Raw genomic sequence first — 20434 nt, forward strand, 5'->3', positions numbered from 1 at the left:
TTATTTTATTTAATGCTACAACATCCCTGGAAAGTACTATTTTACTTGTGTGTGTGTGTGTGTGTGTGTGTGTGTGTGTGTTATATGCACACACATACGTGCATACATATATATGTATATATACACATATATACACACAGACTCACACAGAATCAGAAGAGATACATGACTCACCTGGAGTGACACCATAAAACTGGGGGCAGAAGTCAAGTGTGTCTGTAAAAACCTTATACCCCTGTAGCACTCAGCTCTCAAGAGAAGACTAAAAGGCAAGCTAACAGAATAAAATAAGTTGGAGTGCTGGTTTTGAGGTTATTATAATCTTTAACACATTTTAAGTATTAACAGGACCTCTTTCTTAGCCCGGATCACTTCTACCTAACCTAAAGCTGTCTTTTAGATAAGGATTTGGGTATAAGTAATTTATGTAGGAGACAATCCCAGGAAGCATTGTGAATGAGTGGGGGAAATGACACAGGAGTAGCAAGACAACCAGAAAACAGATGTATTGCTGAGGATGCTGTGGGAGACTGTAGAGGTTGCCTCAGAATTGCCCACTGAAAGGTCAGGAAATTGATGGATTTATCCACTAATTTCCCTTCCTTCACTGTTGAGAATCATGGCTGAGTGTTAACTCCCTGGCTCTTCTGGCCTGTCTCAGAAGGTCCAGCACGCTCCAGCTGCTAGAGGAATGCAGGAAGCCGTAGGGACATGTGAGTCCTGTATCCTTACACTGCCTTTGAGAAAGGCAGTGGTGAAGGTTGGCACCGACATCTGCTACAACAGAGTTGCTACAAGTGAAGGAGTCCTATAGACAAAACAAAGAGGGGAAAATTCAGACACAGGTGTGAGGACTTGGATAATTGGACAAAAAGACAGCATTGAAAGCATATTAGTTCATGTTAAAGAAAATGGCTATCAGAAGAAGAACATGATCATAATAAATCTTGAGTGTGCAGCCACAGTTAATGAACAGAAGAAAGATGGTAAACCAGCGCAGGAAGCCAAGAATGGGGAGAACATCATGTATCACTGTAACCAAGATTTTTTGAGAGAAAGAGAGAGAGAGTGTGTGAGTGGGGGAGAGGGGCAGAGGGAGAGAGAGAGAGAATCTTAAGCAGACTCTAAGCTGAGCCTGGAGCCTGACATGGGTGGGGCTTGATCCCACCACCTTGAGATTGTTACCTGCTTGAAATCAAGTTGGATGCTTAACCGACTGAGCCATTCAGGTACCCTCAAGATTTGAAAATATATCACAGCACTTAAAAAAGTAAGGTCTATCCAACTGCCTGTACTTGAAAATTCTGGAAACTTTCAAGGAAGATAGAATTGGCATTTTTTTAATGTTTTTTTTTTTTTTTTTTTTTAAAGAGAGAGAGAGAGAGAGAGAGAGTGCGAGTAGGGAAGGGGCAGAGAGAGAGAGAGAGACACACAGAATCTGAAGCAGGCTCCAGACTCTGAGTTGTCAGCACAGAGCTCCACATGGGGCTAGAACTCACAGACTTTGAGATCATGACCGGAGCTGAAGTCGGACACTCAAATCGACTGAGCCACCCAGGTGCCCTGGCATTTTTAAATGGTGACCTGTTCTGGTTTTCTTTCATCTTGATTATCAGTTTTCCTTCAGTGGACGCTCAAATCACATGATCATTTTGTTCAAAATGTCTCCCTCTTGTCACAGCAAAAGGAAAGCCACAGATTTAGGAAGAATAGGTATGAGGGGAAATGCAAAGCCAGGAAATAGCTCACATTGTCTTTCCATGGCACAAAAAATAGGCAAAGAGTTTTGTTGCTATGTCCCCAAGGACAAGTTTGACTTACTTCTTAGCTCTACTCCTTATCATAACAATTTTCAAAAGAAACTTCCAATTTTAGATTTTAAATTAAATAACTCTTAATGAAGTTTTTCATTTAGTGCTTAATGATTATTTAATTTGCTCTGAGATTTTTATAAATTATAGGTGTATTTTTATACACTGGCTCCTTTCCATCTGTATTTTTATTTTCCCTATTACTTATTGTAATGTACTACTTTCCCAGCCTCTAATCTACTCTTGGGAAATTTCTTCTGCAAAAAGTAGAAATTAAATAGATTTTTACGTCCAAGAACAAATTTTATCTATCTATAAATATGAACACTTAAAAAGGATGTAGTAAATGGGATTATCAATATGTGCAGTACAGAGACAGTATTTTATACAATTATATCTTACATTACCATCTTACCATGATTTCACTTTTTCCTTGAGTAAATTTATATAAACTATGCACTAAATCTGTTTAATACATATCTATAATGTACATACAGTGAGTAAGCAAGCAATGTACATTTAAAATCTAAATTAGGAAATTTTTAAATGGGTTTTTAAGTGGTTGAAAGGTTTCTTTAATTGATCAGATTTCTCTTGAAATGTTCCTGTTCTGTTTTTTTGGCTCACTAAAAATAATATTCACATACGGTATATACAATGTGTACAGGATAATTTGGGGTATGGGGCGCCTGGGTGGCTCAGTCAGATAAGTGCCTGACTTCGGCTCAGGTCATAATCTCATGGTTCATGAGTTCGAGGCCTGCATCAGGCCCTCTGCCACCAACACAGGGTCTACTTCTGATCCTTTGTCTGCCTCTCTCTCTGCCCCTCCCCCACTCTTTATCTCAAAAATAAATAAACATTAAAACAATAATTTGGAATATGTCTTCTCTTTTCTTCCCTTCATCTTTTGTGACTTATAATGATAATCATTTTTTCTTGAAATATCTACTTAATTTCGCTTATTTTTTAAGATGGATGAGCTAAAATTCTCCATAACTTATTTTTTATATCTATGTTTCAATACAACTAATGTGCCTACATTCTTTCCTTGCTAATTCTGCTCCTCCCTTATCTCTGTGGCTTCTTCTTAGCACATATTGTTAACTGTGGGGAAAGGGAACAGCATAAACATCGCAAAACTTTTTCTTTACTTTCTCTCCCCATCTCCTTTTGCAACTAGTTAAGGAGAAGAAAGTTTGCTACCTAAACAAGATTCCTCCAAGCAAATTCCCTTAACTAGTCCTCAAATCCAAGTTTCTGACCCATTCTGAGTTATAACCGTGTCACCCAGGGGATGACTCTTAGCTGGGCTACCCACTCCACTGAAAATTCATACCCCCTTCTGACTGGATAGCATTGTGAGAGGTACATTTCTAAAATTCCAAATCCCAACTTACAGTGGATTTTCCATTAAGACATTATTATTAATCCTGTTTCTAGTGTACAGTAAGAATTTGTGTGTGTGTGTGTGTGTGTGTGTGTGTGTGCATTAGCAATAGGCTTTTGGGAATTGAGCTGAGAAAATAAACCATATTTTATTAGGATTCCTGTGGGAAGATACAATCAGATTTCCAAATAACCAACTTCCAAAAAAAGAGCTGCCGATGTTTGAGTTGAGAGACTGCACATCCTTTAAAGTTCACCAAAGTATTTGGACAGAATTATAATTGGTAACTTGTTACTCATGTGCAAATGTTTATGTCAGTAGAGTGTTCTGCATAGGTTGAGCATTCCCACGTCATCTTATTCACAGTATATTTCACTGCAAATCTCTTCCTTAGAGAGTGAGAGGCTCCATTCTGCTTCTTTGGTATCACTCATTGTTTAGTAAGGACTTCCAGATTAATGAGGTTTTATTTTGTAGACTGGTGGTAAAAAGGGAAAATGTCTATTCTTCAGGGAGTTCTTCTCATCATCTTCCTAAAGCTGAAGATGGCTTACATGGATTTAGCTTATGCTGTCGAAAAATTGCAAACACTAGACAGCTAAACGGCAGTGAACCCTGTCGCAGTGAGAGTATGAAACTGAATATGAAAATAGGCCTTAGGGAAGAGAGGTGAGTCTTTGCACTTACCTAAATGGTAAATGGTGAACAAATGGTTCTTCACATGGAAAATGAGATGGTGAAAGGGTATTAGAAAGAAAAAAAAAAAAAGGCAATTCTATCACCTGTAGTTAAGATGGGAGAAGAGGCAGGGAAACAAATGGCGAGGATGCTGCTGTGAATCCACTGTATCAAAGGAAATCAAATCCTTGGAGAGGAAAAAGAAAGGGATGGAGTAAACAATGGCACAGAGACTGGGAAAAAATGGCTGGGTAAGAAGAGAAATAATAACAAGTGACAAGAGTTAAGTAAGGGAAGAAAGGAGGAAAGGAAATTCTAAAAAAGACAGATGAGTTTTTGCATTTCAAACTAGAGGTCATGAGAATCGTTTGGGAGGTGGGGCAAAATTAATCTATTGAAGGTCACCCTACTATTTGTTCATTAATTCGTATGAACACAGTGTAAGTCAATACCTCAAGTAGTTATTTAGCTCCTAGGTACAAGGCACAGCAATAAGGCTGTGAAATTGTGGTGAACAAGACAGAGGCAATCTCTGTTCTTTTGGCAGTTCTTTTAATATTAGTAGTCAAGGGGAATATTGAACTTCTGTCAATTCTCACAGACCCACCCCGCCATTCTGAGGACGAGTTCAATCCCACCTGCAAGTCCTGCCCTGCACTTACACATCTGGTAATCCGCAGATGTAGTGGGGACCTTAAACATGAGGCAGTTAAGAAGACTGTTTTCCAAAATGCAGGTGTCCCATTGGTCTGAGTGTAATCCTGATGCCATGCCTTATTTCTAATAATTGAGTTTCTGCCCAGATTCAGGCAGTCCTATTCTGATAACTGAGTCCTTTCCTGGCTCCCCATGTCTATATTCCCTGTCTACATGACTCTTTTCACTCCAGGCCCTCCTTGTCCTTCCCTCTCTACTACTTGATATGAAAATCATGGTACTCATGCTCTATGCACTGAGAGCTGACAGAACCTTGGTTCTGTCTGACATTGGTAATGGCTGACAGAACCAACTCTCTAGCTCATTGCCTACCTCACATTTCTATTTCTTTTGGTCCTGACTTCCCCATTGCTGTTCTGCACACTGTGAGGACATGACTGTTGCTTGCCTGGTCAAGCATTGCTACAAGGAAGGCGAGTCAGTAAAGTGAGCATTTAGCTTTTTCCTGTTTCTTTTTTTTTTTTTAATTTTTTTTCAACGTTTATTTATTTTTCGGACAGAGAGAGACAGAAATGAACGGGGGAGGGGCAGAGAGAGAGGGAGACACAGAATGGGAAACAGGCTCCAGGCTCCGAGCCATCAGCCCAGAGCCCGACGCGGGGCTCGAACTCACAGACCGCGAGATCGTGACCTGGCTGAAGTCGGACGCTTAACCGACTGTGCCACCCAGGCGCCCCAGCTTTTTCCTGTTTCTATAGCAGAGATAGCGAGGGTTGGGACAGAGCATAGATAGCATCAACCAATATTATCCCATATATATCTGCTGGATAAAGTTTTTCCATCTTGGTTCTGATGATGTCATTCTTCTGACCCCAAAACTTTAAATCTCAACATGATTACCATTTAGAGTCCAACAAAATCTAGTTACTTGCCTGATATTTCAATCCCTTGATCTGGCCTGTTTTTCTAACCCAATCTCCCACTAATTTTTCATTCATTCTCTGAACACTATGCTTCATCTAAGCCAAATGAAGCTATTTATTTATTTCTCTTCAAATCTGTTTTTCTTCATTTGTCTTTTCTTAGAATAGTCTTTTCTCAAATTGTTTCCCAGTTACCTCTTAGCCATACTCAGTTTCCATACATTCAGTTATGATCACCTTTCATATTTAAATTTTTTAAATGTTTATTTATTTTTGAGAGAGAGAGAGAGAGTGAGCATGAGCAGGGGAGGGGCAGAGAGAGGGAGGCACAGAACCCTAAATAGACTCCAGGCTACTGAGCTGTCAGCACAGAGCCCGATGTGGGTCTCGAACTTGTGAACTGCGAGATCATGACCTGAGCCGAAGTCAGGCGCTTACCCGACTGAGCTACCCAGGTGCCCCGGTCACCTTTCATATTTACATGCCACTTCTTCCATCAAGATATCTACTCTCCCTTTTGTTGAATCCCCACAGTACTTTATGAGTACAGATTTTTTTTTTTTTTTTTTTTGCTTTACACTAAAGAGGGCATAGACAACAAACCAGATAGATTTCAGGTCAAACCCTAGTTTTTCGCTTGTAAACTATGACCTTGGGCAAGTTACTCAATCACTCTCAGTCTCATTTCACCCATCTGTAAAGCAGAGTTAAAATGTCTTATCTCAACAGATAGTGTGAGGATTAAAATAAGATCATATATGTATAACTCTTAATGGAGTGCTTTGTACATGACAGGCACTTAGTAAATATTAATTTCCTCCTTCTATTGTATTTTTTCCTGTTTCTATTGTCATTTGTAAACATCCCTTCTCTCTTGATTACTAGCTTTTTAGTCTTCAAGGGCAGAGCAATGCTTTATTCTTTTTTTTTTTAAGTTTATTTATGGGGGGGGTGGAAGGGGCAGAGAGAGAGAATCTCAAGCAGGCTCTGTGCTGACGTGGGGCTCTGTCTCACAAACCGTGAGATCATGACCTGAGCCAAAATTAACAGTTGGACGCTTAACCCACTGAGCCATCCAGGCACCCCTATACTTTCTTTCATCTTTAGTATCCTCCCTAACACCTCACTTAGTTCCTGGTACACAGTAGAAGTTCAAGAAATGTTGTTGAGTTATGAATGGTATATGCAAGAGTTTAAGGAAAGAAAGCTGAAGAAGAGAGAAAATGATCAGCTTTTTGTGATTCTAAATGCCCCATCAGTAATACCATGTGTCATCAGTAATGCCTTTTAAAACAGGCTTTTGAGGTTTCTAAGCTCTGAGATTTTACTGAACATTTGTTAATTTTAATATCTCACTTCTACTTGATTTGGAGAGTTTCTTTCATTATAGTAGTATACTTCTATTGATATTTAATATTTGGTGAAAATAAACTGATAGCCCTAACCCAGGGCCATACATATGATGTACTGTTTTAGTTTTTAACCATTTATTTGTAGGGTTCAAGGCTTATCTTTGATTTTTAATAATCAAGACAGTTATGGAAAGTGATTTATGGTGGTTGTGTTTAATGTCACATTTCTTAAACAATAATATTCTTCCACTAATAAATAATTTAATAGAAATTATAGAAACTCATTTTAAAAAGCCTTCTCAGGCTTCCATCTTATACACATTATAAAGATACAGTGGCCTTTTCTTTGCCCTAAATAACTCCATCAGTATATTCAGTACAGAGTAATGAAATAGTGGAACCATTGTATTAAGTGAAAGGTACCCCTTCTATACTAAGGAAATTTCTGTTGCATAAAATTTTTAGAATTTCAAAGCCCTCCTCATAACTCCCCTTTGGAGTTGCATGTGAACATAAAGGAGATATAATTCCCTTAGGAATTTGGAGGACTAAAGCAGCGTGTATGTTGTAATTCTGTATTACTCAGTGAGAAAAAAATGTAAGAGAAAACCACAAGCAAATACCATCAGACAACTGCACATGAAGGCGTGTGGCTTCCATTTGTATTTTTTCAAATGCACTTGAAAAGAAGTAGATGTCACATAGCCTTTTTTCCCCCAAATCCCTTTTTGCTTTTTTGTTGTTGTTGTTCTGACGTTGCCATTGCAATTTCACAATATTTTACTAAAATTTACAAGAATCAAAATGTGTGTGCTTTCTAAGGAATTATTCCCAAATAAAATACTATATTTGGGGACAATATTTAACTTTCTGTTCATATGTTTTTAATTATATACTAAGCTCTTTCTAACCTAACACTTTAGCAATTCCCATATTTCATGTTTGTGTTTCAGTCCAGCCTTTTTCAGATCCATATAGTCTCACTTGGGGGCAGGGGGAGGACATGTACATTCTCCAAGAAATTTGAAAAGCATGTGTCTGTGTGCGTGCGTGTGCGTGTGTGTACAGAAAGTCTTTGTTTTGGTCAATACATAGAACTGTCATGTTAAACTAGTAATGTGTCCTATCCAAAATAAATCATGCTAGATCTCAAAAAGTACTATCATTCCCCATTATTTATATTTTATGTGGTGGTTATATGATAAAGAGAATAATTATAAAAATCTTAGCATTTTAGATTTTTTGGTATTTGATTAAGCAATTTATTAATGACATGAAAGAGGGGTGCCTGGGTAGCTCAGTCAGTTAAGCATCCAACTCTTGATTTCAGTTCAGGTCATGATTCATGGGATCCAGCCATCTGTCAGGCTCTGCACTGACAGCCTGGAGCCTGCTTGGGATTCTCTGTCTCTGTCTCTGTCTCTCTCTCTTCCTTCTGCCCCTCCCCTGCTAGTGCACATGCATGCACTCTCTTTCAAAATAAATAGACATTTAAAAAAAATTATATGAAAGACTCCATTGTACTCCAAATAACTTATATCTGTATATACTTATATCCTTAATTGATATAGTTAGGTAAATATCAAGTATCATTTAGTAAGAACAGTTATGACATACTTTCCTTGATATCTCTTACCTGGCAACCTGAACTGAGGAGCTATTTGGAAAAAAATAAACATAGTGGAGTTTTGAGCTTCTGAAAGAAATGTTACTCCTTGCAGTAAATTCAGGGCCACCATTTACATTCATGTAGGTTATGTACAGTGCAAGGCTGGTCAGCAAAGGGACAGGGAAGGTGTGAAATTTAGCACAGGCTTCACTTACCAAGCTATGAGCTCTGGCATGGGGCTGCATCTACCTGGAGGAAAGCCTCCTTATCTAATTAGTACAGTCTCAATTTGGGCCATCAAGAACCTGAATGAAATGAATGCAGTTTACTCAAAGAAAACTAACCAGTCTTAGTGGTGGGTGTGACTATCCCAGATGAGAACAGTGTGTCTCCAGAAGAAATGTAGAGTAGGCAGTCGGCATAGTCCTGGGGAGAAGCCACAGCTGGATGTACAGTTGACAAGCAGTAGCTGAAGTTGTGGAAATGAGAGAGATGCCCAGAAAGTGTGTATAGAGGGTAAGAGAAGTCATGGGTGGGGGAAGGGTTAGTTACGAAATATAGAGAGGGGGAGGAAAAGAAAGGTCTCCTACACAGAAACTCCCATCAGCAGTGGAAGACCCAGGAGAAGGCTATGCTAGAAAAGCAAAAAGAGGAGTGGTCAGCTGTGTGAACTCTAGTCACTGGGTTTCCAACCATGAGGTCACTCAGTAATTTTAGTGGCCTGGTGGTTTTCAAAGCAATGTGCCATGGTGTTCGGAATGACTCAGTATTGAAAATGTGGGGAGAATAAAAAATAGAACATTCTTTCTAAAAGTTGGGAGTCACAGGCAGGAGCCAAAAACATCTGTCCATGTTTGAGATGTGAGAAAAAAACTTTCATTGAGTAGAGTCTCATCAAGAGACTGCAAAGTTGTTTTATTTCTCTTGCTATTAGTATTTACTCTGTGAACTAGAGTCATGGTCAACAGATAAGAAATTATAGTGAGTTCCCAAAACACAATTTCTAGCTGCAATCAAATATATCCTCATAAACATTAATTGGTAGCATGTTAGCCATACAGATATCTGTGACTTTTTGATTATTCATAGGCTAGTCAGGAAATACTAATTTTGGCCCTGATATCTTTTTAGAGACCTCTGTTGCAGGAAATATGATAATGTATTTATTGATACTTACCATGTGTAAGGTACAAGACTACCTTTGAATTAGGAAGAGAAGAGCAGAAGGAAATAATATTTACAGAGCACATGTTCTTTTAATTACTTCCTGCAGCTCCCATATGAGGTAATTATTGTTTGTCCCATCCTGCAGATGTAGAAGCTGAGGGTCAGACAGGGTAAGCGACCGGCCAAAGGTCATGTGTTAGTACATATTAAAGCCTCCAAAGGCATTATTTGTTATATCTCCCCATACACCACTCTTCTTGCCCTTAGGGGCCCTGATAGCTTAGTGTGAAGCACAAATCTCATATCTAGCATGGCGAGCTAAGTTTTTAAGAGAGTCACAGTGCTTTAGGAGTTCAAAACAGAAAACATCTCCAGAAGAGGGTCAAGCAGAGCTTAGGGAAAAGAAGTCACTAAGAGAAGCCATCAATGACTGGTTGTGATGATAGTGAGATTGTAGATAGGTGGAGACAGGATGCTTTCTGGACTAACATTTGTATTGGGAATAACATTTCTTTCAGAAACTCAAATTTCTACTAGGTTGTTTTGTTTTTTTTTCCAAATAACTCCATACCTCAAGTTGCCAGGTAAGAGGTTTCAAAAAGGGGTGCTATAATTATTTCAAGTCAAGTGATAATTAATGGTGTTTGTTCAGTAGAAAGAATGGCAGAAGCAGAGATACAGAAGTGACAGCAGTGAAGGGCCCTCTGAGAACAGCTGGTGTTCAAGGCTGACTGGAGGTCCGGGAATCAGGCAGGGGCGGGAAGGGGAGAAAACGGAAAAGGAAAGTTAAAAGCAGATCATAGAAGACTTTGGACACAGTCAGAAGTTAACACTTTATTTGGTAGGGATCTGAAGGGTCGCTTACAAAGTTTTTAAAAATTATATAACTACTTCTTTGGGGAATTTTCAAACATACTGAAAAAGAAAAAGGAAAAAAAAAGAAGAAAAGAAAATGGTACCATAAACTGCCCTAGAACCATCATCCAACTTCAAGAATTATCAATTGCTAATCTTGTTTCATGAATCCTTTCCCTCATGTTTTTGTTTTGTTTTGTTGCTGATGTACTTAAAAGCAAAACCTAGATACGAGGTGCCTGGGTGGCTCAGTTGGTTAAGCTTCCAACTTCGGCTCAGGTCATGATCTCATGGTTCATGGACTGGAGCCCCACGTCTGGGTCTGTACTGACAGCTCAGAGCCTGGAGCCTGCTTCAGATTCTGTCTCTCTCTCTCTCTCTCTCTCTCTCTCTCTGCCCCTCCCTGGCTCACACTCTGTCACTGTCTCTCAAAAATAAATAAAAATTAAAAACAATGTTTTTAAAGCAAAATTTAGATACCATGTTATTGCATCCACAAATACTAAAATATGAATGAATCTCTGATAGGGTCTTTCTGAAATATAACCATCACTTTATTATCAACCCTAATAAAATTAGCAATAATTTCTTATTATCATACCCATTCAATATTCAAATTTCTCTACCAGTTTCAAACATCTCTTTAATAGGTGTTTTGTTTGGATCAAGACCCAAAACCCAATTGGCATTTAATTGCTGTAACTCTTCAGTCTTTTACTCTCCAGTCATCTTCCTTTTAAAAAAAAATTGTTTTGGGGCGCCTGGGTGGCGCAGTCGGTTAAGCGTCCGACTTCAGCCAGGTCATGATCTCGCGGTCCGTGAGTTCGAGCCCCGCGTCGGGCTCTGGGCTGGTGGCTCAGAGCCTGGAGCCTGTTTCCGATTCTGTGTCTCCCTCTCTCTGCCCCTCCCCCGTTCATGCTCTGTCTCTCTCTGTCCCAAAAATAAATAAACGTTGAAAAAAAAATAAATAAATTAAAAAAATAAAAAAAAATTGTTTTTGTGTCATCAATTTTCCCACATTTGACCTGTATATAGAATGCCCAACCTTTTGGATTGATCTAATGACTTCAAGGTACTGTCTGACTTGTTCCCCTGTCTTCTGTATTTCTTGTAAACTGCAAGTCCCATTTAGCAGTTGATTAGGTTCTGGTTCAATTTTTAGAAATAATCTCTTATGAAGGTGTAGTATACTCCTTTCTTCATTATATCAAGAGGCAGGTAATGTTCCATTATTCAGCAGGTTAAGTAATATTGGCCTGATCCCCTGAAACCTCTAACAGCTTTTGTATCATGGAGGATTGTTAACCTATAATGACTTTTTCATTGACCCCTTGATGGGTTTTGGGCTGAGGAATATGTTCAGAAATGTGCTTTAGGACACATAATCTGACAAAAGTATGCAGGATGAAATACAGTGAGGGAAGACCAGAGGCTTGTAGACTATTCTTGTTTTCCAGGAATAAGGGTGCTAGAAACAAACATGGAAAGATAGATTCAAAGGATTTTGTGGAGAATGAAATCTCTGGGACTTGGCAATAGATTTCACTTGCCAAATCAAACATAACACTGAACTTTTAGAGATGGAGGAATAGCGGTGTGTTTAACAAAAATAGGGAGGTCAGGGGGCGCCTCGGTGGCTCAGTCGGTTAGAGCGTCCGACTTCGGCTCAGGTCGTGATCTCACAGTCCGTGAGTTCGAGCCCCACGTCGGGCTCTGTGCTGACAGCTGAGAACCTGGAGCCTGCTTCTGATTCTGTGTCTCCCTCTTTCTCTGACCCTCCCCCCATTCATACTCTGTCTCTCTCTGTCTCAAAAATAAACGTTAAAAAGAAATAGGGAGGTCAGGAGTTCTGAGTGGCTTGCAGTAGAAACTGAGAAGTTTGGTTTGAGAAAGAGGAGTTTGAGCTGATGATAGCATATCTTGGCTTAGACATCTGGTGAGCAGTTGGGAACGCAGCACTGAATCCTGGAAAAGAATTGAGGACATAAGTCAGGTAAAAATTATAGCCTTGAGGGTACATGTGATAGCTGATGAAGGGAGTAAAGTGAAAAGACAAAAGGGTTAGACACAAATTTGGGCAATTGTGACATGTTTGGGCTTTGTCAACTCTTCCTCCCCAAAGCTCTGGTTTATTTAGTTTTAGTTTAGCCCAGGGTGACTCCTTTCCAGGGCCCCAAAGACTGGCTCAGCAGTTTCTCTTCTCATAGCTTCACTTTGCTTTCTTCTTCCTAGTGGAAAGAAATGCTCCCAAGACCAATATGTATTTCAACTCACGTTACTTTAGTTTTCCTAAAACCAGACTGTAAAAATATGACTTCTACTCTACCTCCTTTCTCTTTCCTCAAATCCAGGTTTTCTTTATTTCTGTGACCAATCTATTATTAAAGAAGTTTGATGGAGATGGTTAGAAGAAGATAGGACCTTCAGATGAGGGAATAGAGGGCAAGTGCAACGTTTCTTCCCTTTGATTTGGGGGGAGGGTAAATGAATGTGTTTGGAGAGGAAGAGAAGGAACCCAAGGGAACTGAATTGGTTGCAAAGACAAATGAGAGCAGTGATAAATAGCATGCAAGGCTGGGGATCCGGAGGTACGGGTGCATGGGTACAATATTACCTTCACTCCACAGAGAGAGGAGATGAGGTTACAGAAGAATCCAGAGATGAAGATCATGGTAGTTGTGGGAGCTTCTTTAAAGGCTTTTGATCTTTTTAGTCACCAGCTGAGAATGAGAGAGACTAGGCTTCTCATTCATACTGGAAGCTTGAGAATCATAGGCAAGCCCTGAGTTTCAGTCTCTCCTAGCCTCATTTGACAGTTGATTGTTTGTTTGTTTTTTATCCCTTCTCCATATCTCTGTAGACTCCAAGAGATATCTACTCTTATCCCTGTGGTGTGCTGAGTTGCCCTACACAAAACTGCATGGCTTTATAAAATGCTACAAATGAAGCAAAGAATCAAACCGACCTGCAAACCAGGCTTTCTTAAGTAGCCTGGGCCAAATTATGTTGGGCCAGTATATTAGGAAACATGCTGAAATAAACTATTGTATATTAAACCTAAGGTTTAAAGATGGATGTGCCTCTAAACACATTTGAATTGTGTTAAGGACAGTAAGAGTATTGTAGGATAGCTTACACCATTAGCTGTAAAATCACAGGGGCTACTGTGGGCATTTAGAGAGCAAGTTGATACTTTCTTTCGACAAAAGGAATGTTTAGGATTCCAAGTCTTTCACCACCGAGTTCATTTTATTTGACCTCTTAAAAATATGTAAAAAAAAATTCAAAGTTAAACAAAAAAGTTTTAGCAGTCTCTTAAAACATTTGGATATAAGGGATGAGGCTACAGAGAAGGGAGCCCTTGGTTTTGACTGGCAGGAGAAGTAATTTGGCTGTATTTAATTTGTATTGTGTTAGAAAAGAAAGCCAGAGTGAGCTTCCCTGTTTCCTGCTGTTTTATAAGCCCTTAACTCCATTGAGCTACATCAGTCTTACTTTTGAGATTCCGTTTTTAATGTTTGGTTTTTCTAAATTTTCTTTTAGTGCTAGCCCCCACTAATTGTTTCCTTATGGCAGCTGCTTATGATTTAACACTGATCATGGGCACATATAGTCCCTTGTTCAGGGCTTGAACTGACATCACAAAAGAACTTAAAGTTACGATCGCACCACAGAAAATGCCCGGAAAATAATAGCTGTAAAAATTAGTTTTGCAATCAATGGGGCTGGTTTTGATATTTTAAATTTCTGTTTATACCTACCCCCTTTTCTGCTGGGTTTCTTTTAATCTTCAATGCAAAATGAAAGGTGTAAAGTCTGAAGCTATAAATCTGTTTATAGCTATAATTCCGTTCCCTGGCTTAGCAGAGTTTGACACTATAATAAACATGGTTCTTCTGCAGCAACGTTGAATCTGGTTCTTGTATAATTCTTTATATGTTGCTGCTTTGAACAGGGAGAGTTTTATTGCACTCTTTTCTTTCTGGGTGTTTCAATTCAGCAAGAATTGATTGAGCACCTACTATACTAGGGGTGACCAGGTAGTTCTAGGTCCTAAAGTTTAGTCTTGGTTAGTCATTAAAGTACTGTGGTTAAAACTATAACGAACTGTTTTCCTTTTAGTTTTGTGTAGCTGTAGCTGTTGTTGTTTCGTAATAGTTCCTAAATATCAAGGCAACCTATATTAAACCTTTGTGTTCTCCAAACATTTTCAACCATTCACCTAACACATTTCTTACCACATGGCCTTTTGATTTTAGGAAATCAATATGTTTACCTTCTTTATCTTCAGGTAAATCTGAGAAAAATTTTTATTTTTTGTTTACAATAATTAAAATATTAAAAACATTGACTTAATGATTACTAACATTGGTCAGTCAGGCATTCTACAAATTGCTTCATGGACAGTATTTCATTTCAGCAAAACGATAAGCATTGTTTTCCTCATTTTACAGATAAAGAAACTGAGGCTTAAAGAGTTTAATTAACTGGCCAAAGTTCACATAAGTGATCACAACCAGGGTTTCAGTCTGTATCTGTTTGACTCCAAAGCTTGAGCTCTTAACCAACAAGACACTTAATGTACTTTATTTTGAAATAATTTCTCCAAATTATACTTTTAGTTTTTATTTTTTACTTTTTTCCAAAACATTTAAAAAGAAATTGTATACAAGCAAACACACACACACACACACACACACACACACAGATCTATACTCATATATAGGACCTCCTACTTTTTCACATCAGGTTTTCCATAATAAGTTTAAAATGTACACATTACCTGTTGAGGTTATTTGCAAAGTTGAAGGTCTATGAAACACTAAAAAGAGGTGATTTTAGGAAGAAATGTCCCTAAAAGTATATATTATGCTAGTAAAGCAAAAAGCTATATATTAGAGTTCAAGGTTTTAGGTATATACTTGGAGGAACACTCGCTCACATTTTAGTTAGAAGTGAACGTAAGCTAACTGCCTAAAGCACTTTACTCAGAAGTATGCTAGATTTATCATATGTAAATAGGTAGGGTCCTTATTTTTCAAGTAAGGCCTGGATTTTTCCATTGTTAAAACTATTTGCCCTGTGATTTTGGTCAGTTTCAGACACCTGCTAAAAACTGTGGTACCAAATTCAATTTATTCATGAACATATGGCTTAAGAGCATTTATCTCATTGGCACAATGGGCCAATTTTATGATGCAATCAGAGAGTAGGCAGAAATCTTACCATCTGTAGAATTGAGGCTTTTATCCTATTTGAACAAGTGGAAATGGGATATTCCCTGTTTCCTTCCTCCTTAGGGGACTGTGAACATTGATAATGTAATGTTTGCAAAAGTGCCTGAGCACACAGGCATCAAACATACACTGATCACTGAGGTTGTGCTGTCCTCCTAGAGAAAGCCCAATGCTGTAGACCTTGCCTTCCTTATCCTTAAAAAACTAGGGAACTTACAGTTTTTAAAATATAGTAAGCCTATGTTCAGCTTGCAGTCTAAAAAGCAGAGGAAGAAATGTAATAAAGGTGTACTTTATTAATAATTTAACACAGAGGAAGGATGGCTACACAGTATGGCCACCATATGTCATCTGTGCTCCTTTTACCCAACAGTGATGATAAAGAATTTTCTCTCTCTCAACTATTTCTGATTGGGCCAGCCAAGGCTGCCAACAATTAGTTTGGATCTGAATACCCTTAAAATCAGATTTAAAATTCTATATGGTTCAGTTTGCTCTGGAGCTGCTGTGTTCATCGGAGTTGAACCAGTGTAGGTCACCCATTTTCTGCAAGTGCACTAAATTGTGAACTTTCAAATGAATAGAATTTCTTTTTTTTAATTTTTAAAAATGTTTATTTTTGAGAGAGAGAGAGAGAGAGAGAGAGAGAATCCCAAGCAGTCTCCATGATGACAGTGCAGAGCCCTGTGTGGGGCTTGACCTCACAAACCATAAGATTGTGACCTGATCCAAAATCAAGAGTAGGACACTTAACCGACTGAGCCATTCAGGCACCCCGATGAATAGAACTTCTTAAACTCTGTTGGTGATACGTAAACACCTCTCATGTCCAGTCGACTGGTCTGTCGGTTCTATCTCAGAAGTGTCTTCTGAATCTAGAACTTTCCCTGTGCTCCCACTATCATCTATCTCCTGGACCAGGGCAACAGCTTCCTAAGAAGGATGGCATTCCATGTTCTCAGAGTTCCAAAGAGCATGGGATTGATCTTACTACTCTCTTGTTATATTGATGACAGATTTGGCCCAGGGACTCAGATATTATTAGCCACCTTTCCAAATCTTACTATCTCCCATCTGTACTCCCCACACCACATATGTTCTTACTGCCGTGAACTCCTTGTCTGTCTCCAATAGCATGATGTTCTTTTACACTTATGCATGTTCTCTTCTTCTGCCTGAACTGCTTCATCCCTTCCCAGTCCCCCTTATCTCAGGTCAATTTTCAAGAGCCATTTCCAATATCATCTTTTGAACTCTAGTTATCCCACTTTCTTTTCTCTCTGTATGGCCACAGCACAGCCTCATTCCATTGATTACAATTACATTTACATGTCCCTTCTCCAGACTCAGAGCACATTGGCTGGTAATTGGCCATAAATGCTTAGAATATGAAACTTGCTGGACTTCATAATTCTATGGTAATGAAAAGATTAATCAGAAAAATGTTTGTTATATTTCAAAGATGAAAATGATGTACACTTTTCTGGGATAAAAATCATAACTCCATTCTATTCCAGCAGCTCTGGCTGCCAAGAATTTCCAGAGTTTGCTTTTTTCCTTCTTTTTTTTTTTTTACTTGTAGCAGAATTTAATTTTGTTTCCATGATTGCCATCTTTTAGAAATCATTCCCTCTTTAGCTTTTGCCAGCTCAAAGTAGGCAAAATTTATAGTTCTAGTGAATGAAAGGTCTTAGTTGGGATATCCAACCTCTATGAATATATCTGTCTTTTCCAGCTATATTTCAATTACTTTTATGCAGATTGAAATCCAACCTTTTACTGAATCTCATTTATTGTACCTCTCATTCATAATGGTTTTAGTTTGGTTTTGTAATTCAATCAAAATAAGTAATAGAGCATGGAAACGGATCTAAAATCTTAGTTGTTTGGATAGAAATAGATTTGGGGAGACTGAAATTGGTATAGGCCAAGACCCACGTTAAAGACTTGGTACAAACAAAATTGTTGCCTTACATCCTGAATTTGAAGTCATTTGAATTGGAGCTAATTTGAAGTTTGCCACTGATATTTATAAACACCTTGGTAGTAAATTCAGAACACTCTAAAAGAAATGTTCCAACTGCTGAGAACACTAATAATACAAATTTTGTTAACACTTTTAAAACTTATGTAATTAGGGCTCATAAAATAAAACTAATTAGAAATAATTATTTCAGATGTTCTTATTTATTTATTTAAGTGGACAGTGTAAAAGATAGGACTCCCAACATTCCAGACCAGACCAGAAAGACAATTCCAAAAGAAGACTTACATAGCCATATATAATGACTCACTATTCCCTTATTTATCACCACTAATTTTACCATATTTACTTACCATTGACCTCAATCCTTATTTTAGCAACAAAGTTTTACTTTCTTCTTTTTTTTAATTAAAAATTTTTTTAAATGTTTATTTATTTTTGAGAGATAGAGAGAGACAGAGCTCGAGTGGGGGAGGGACAGAGCAAGAGGAAGACACAGAATCTGAAGCAGACTTTAGGCTCTGAGCTGTCAGCACAGAGCCTAATGCGGGGCTCTAACTCACGAACCACGAGATCATGACCTGAGCTGAAGTTGGGTCCTCAACCAACTGAGCCACGCAGGCGTCCCATGCTTTCAAATAGTTACCATTCAGACACTGATACTGATACCTGAACAACAAATATGTCCATTAGCTATTAAATTGTTAGCTTGGTGCAGCTGGAAGGAACAAAATGCCATTGTAAAATACACTGTAATTCAAATAATTCATTAATTTTTATTGCTGTCTATCTTTTTTGTTAATACCAGTGAAGCTTTTTTTCTTAAGTCTAAAAGCAAAATAACTTAAATATTGACCCAGCTTTGATTTTAAAAGTTAGCAATCAAAGAAACTTTTTCTTAATTTGTAATGTTTTGACCTAGAAAAGAACCATGGCTCCCAAATCTTGAAATACTATCTGGGTTTACTATGGTTGCCCACGTTTTTCTTCAAATGCAATCCATATTTGCAGTGAAGAGGATCCAATTCAGAAAAGAAGAGTGGGATTTCAGTCGGAGCAGAAGAAAACACCTGCCATTAATCCCAAGAGCACAAGTGGGGTCTGGAGCGTCCGAAGCAGCCGCCACAGCTGTGAATGGAGGTTGACCTCTGCTTCAGTTCTGTCTTGAGCTGGCAGGTGCCAGGACGCCATTCTGTCTGCTCAGAAACATCCCCTTTTGAAGCAGCAGTATTTATTGCTCAATTGTGAATGCAAATTTTTATGTGTTTGTGAATTAAGGATCCTTATATATGGCAAGCTGTCTAAAGAGCTCTAGTTGACACACGTGGCTTTGGCATTAATAATTGGACTTTGGGGGAAAAAAAGTCATCTCTGTTCCCCACTGTAAAATTGTTTTAGAAAAGCTTTGACCTCAAACATGTCATAGAACCTAATAAAGTGCCTTGAGAGGACTGGTACAATGAGAGGCTTGGCCTCTGAAATCTCACCAGCAAAAATAAACTGAACTGTAAAGAGAAGCTTTTGGGGGAGGAAGGGGTGGGAGTCGGGGAGGGGTTCCACAGTAACTGTAAGTAATCTTACAATAGCTCGATTTTCAAGGGAATGTTTCTTAATGCTAGTATTGGGAAGTATTTAACTGTGGCACTGGGCCATTAAGCTTTTACAAGACAGACCATTCAGGTTTTCTAAATCAGCCTCTCCCACCATATCCTCCACCAGTGTCTAGAACACTGCCAAACTCTCTATAGACATTTGACAAATGTATATAAAAATCAAAATAGAATTAAATAACATACAATTTAAATCAAGACTAGAACCTCCACTGTACTCCTTAAACTTGATGGTAGGTATCCTCTCATTCTTGTTTTGGGTTTCCTTTGCCCCACCAAAAATAAAACTCTGCTTGCAGGAGCACTAGAGAACATTATATGTGTGTTGAAAATGACCAAATAAATTCTTTAAACTTAATTTTGCAGAGGTAGACACACAATCTATACCAATTACTCATTACTTAACTCACTGAAAACATTAATAAAGTATTGAAATTTTACTGAAAACATAAAGAAAAATAATTTTCTTGGTTTCCCTTTGTTTTTAATGACAAAATTATTGGGGGGGGCGGAGACAAGAGTTTGTTTCATTGATTCCATTACCTTAGCTCCCTCTCTCCCTCCCTGACCCTCCACAATTCCTCTTTTTCTCATTCAAACTTGAGATCTTGGGGCCAACTGCCCAGGACACTGTGGGAAATGCAATTGGGAGGGATTTCAGAAGGCATCTGTCGAAGGCAGTCACATGGTCATCATTCTTTCTGAGAATCTAGTTCTAGAGCTATGTCTTATCATCCTAACCTAGTCACACAGACTAGGTTAAAGTCCTGGCTAACTCACTTGCAAGAGACCTAACCTTGATAATCTTTGGGTGTTATTTTTGGCATCTATATCATAACACTTCACTGGATAGGGAGAAGATTAAATACAGTAACAGGTGAAAGTTCTTTGTTGATGGTAAAATATATAAACCCTAAGACATTATATTACTGTTATTATTAATTTCATGATAACCTCACAGCTGTTTCCAGAAGTGTCACAACTGAGAGTAGGAATTTGGTACCGTGTCTCTGTAGCTGATACTTAGCAGGAGATATTTTAGCAACAGAATATTCCTACATTTTCACCTGAAGGGACATAGGAGTCTCTACCAAGACTTAGGATGGTACTTTGCCAGCACCTTGGCTATGCTTCCAGTCTGGACTTGATCCTTGTCTCCCA

General features: G+C 38.5%; 1 protein-coding gene across 18 annotated transcripts in view; it reads left to right on the plus strand.

The window, feature by feature from the left end:
- COL25A1 (collagen type XXV alpha 1 chain) overlaps positions 1-20434 on the plus strand; it is a 468462-nt gene that overhangs the window by 289350 nt on the left and 158678 nt on the right. The window lies entirely within an intron of this gene.

The sequence above is a fragment of the Leopardus geoffroyi genome, chromosome B1 (genome assembly GCF_018350155.1).
Source record: "Leopardus geoffroyi isolate Oge1 chromosome B1, O.geoffroyi_Oge1_pat1.0, whole genome shotgun sequence".
Classification (NCBI taxonomy): domain Eukaryota; kingdom Metazoa; phylum Chordata; class Mammalia; order Carnivora; family Felidae; genus Leopardus; species Leopardus geoffroyi.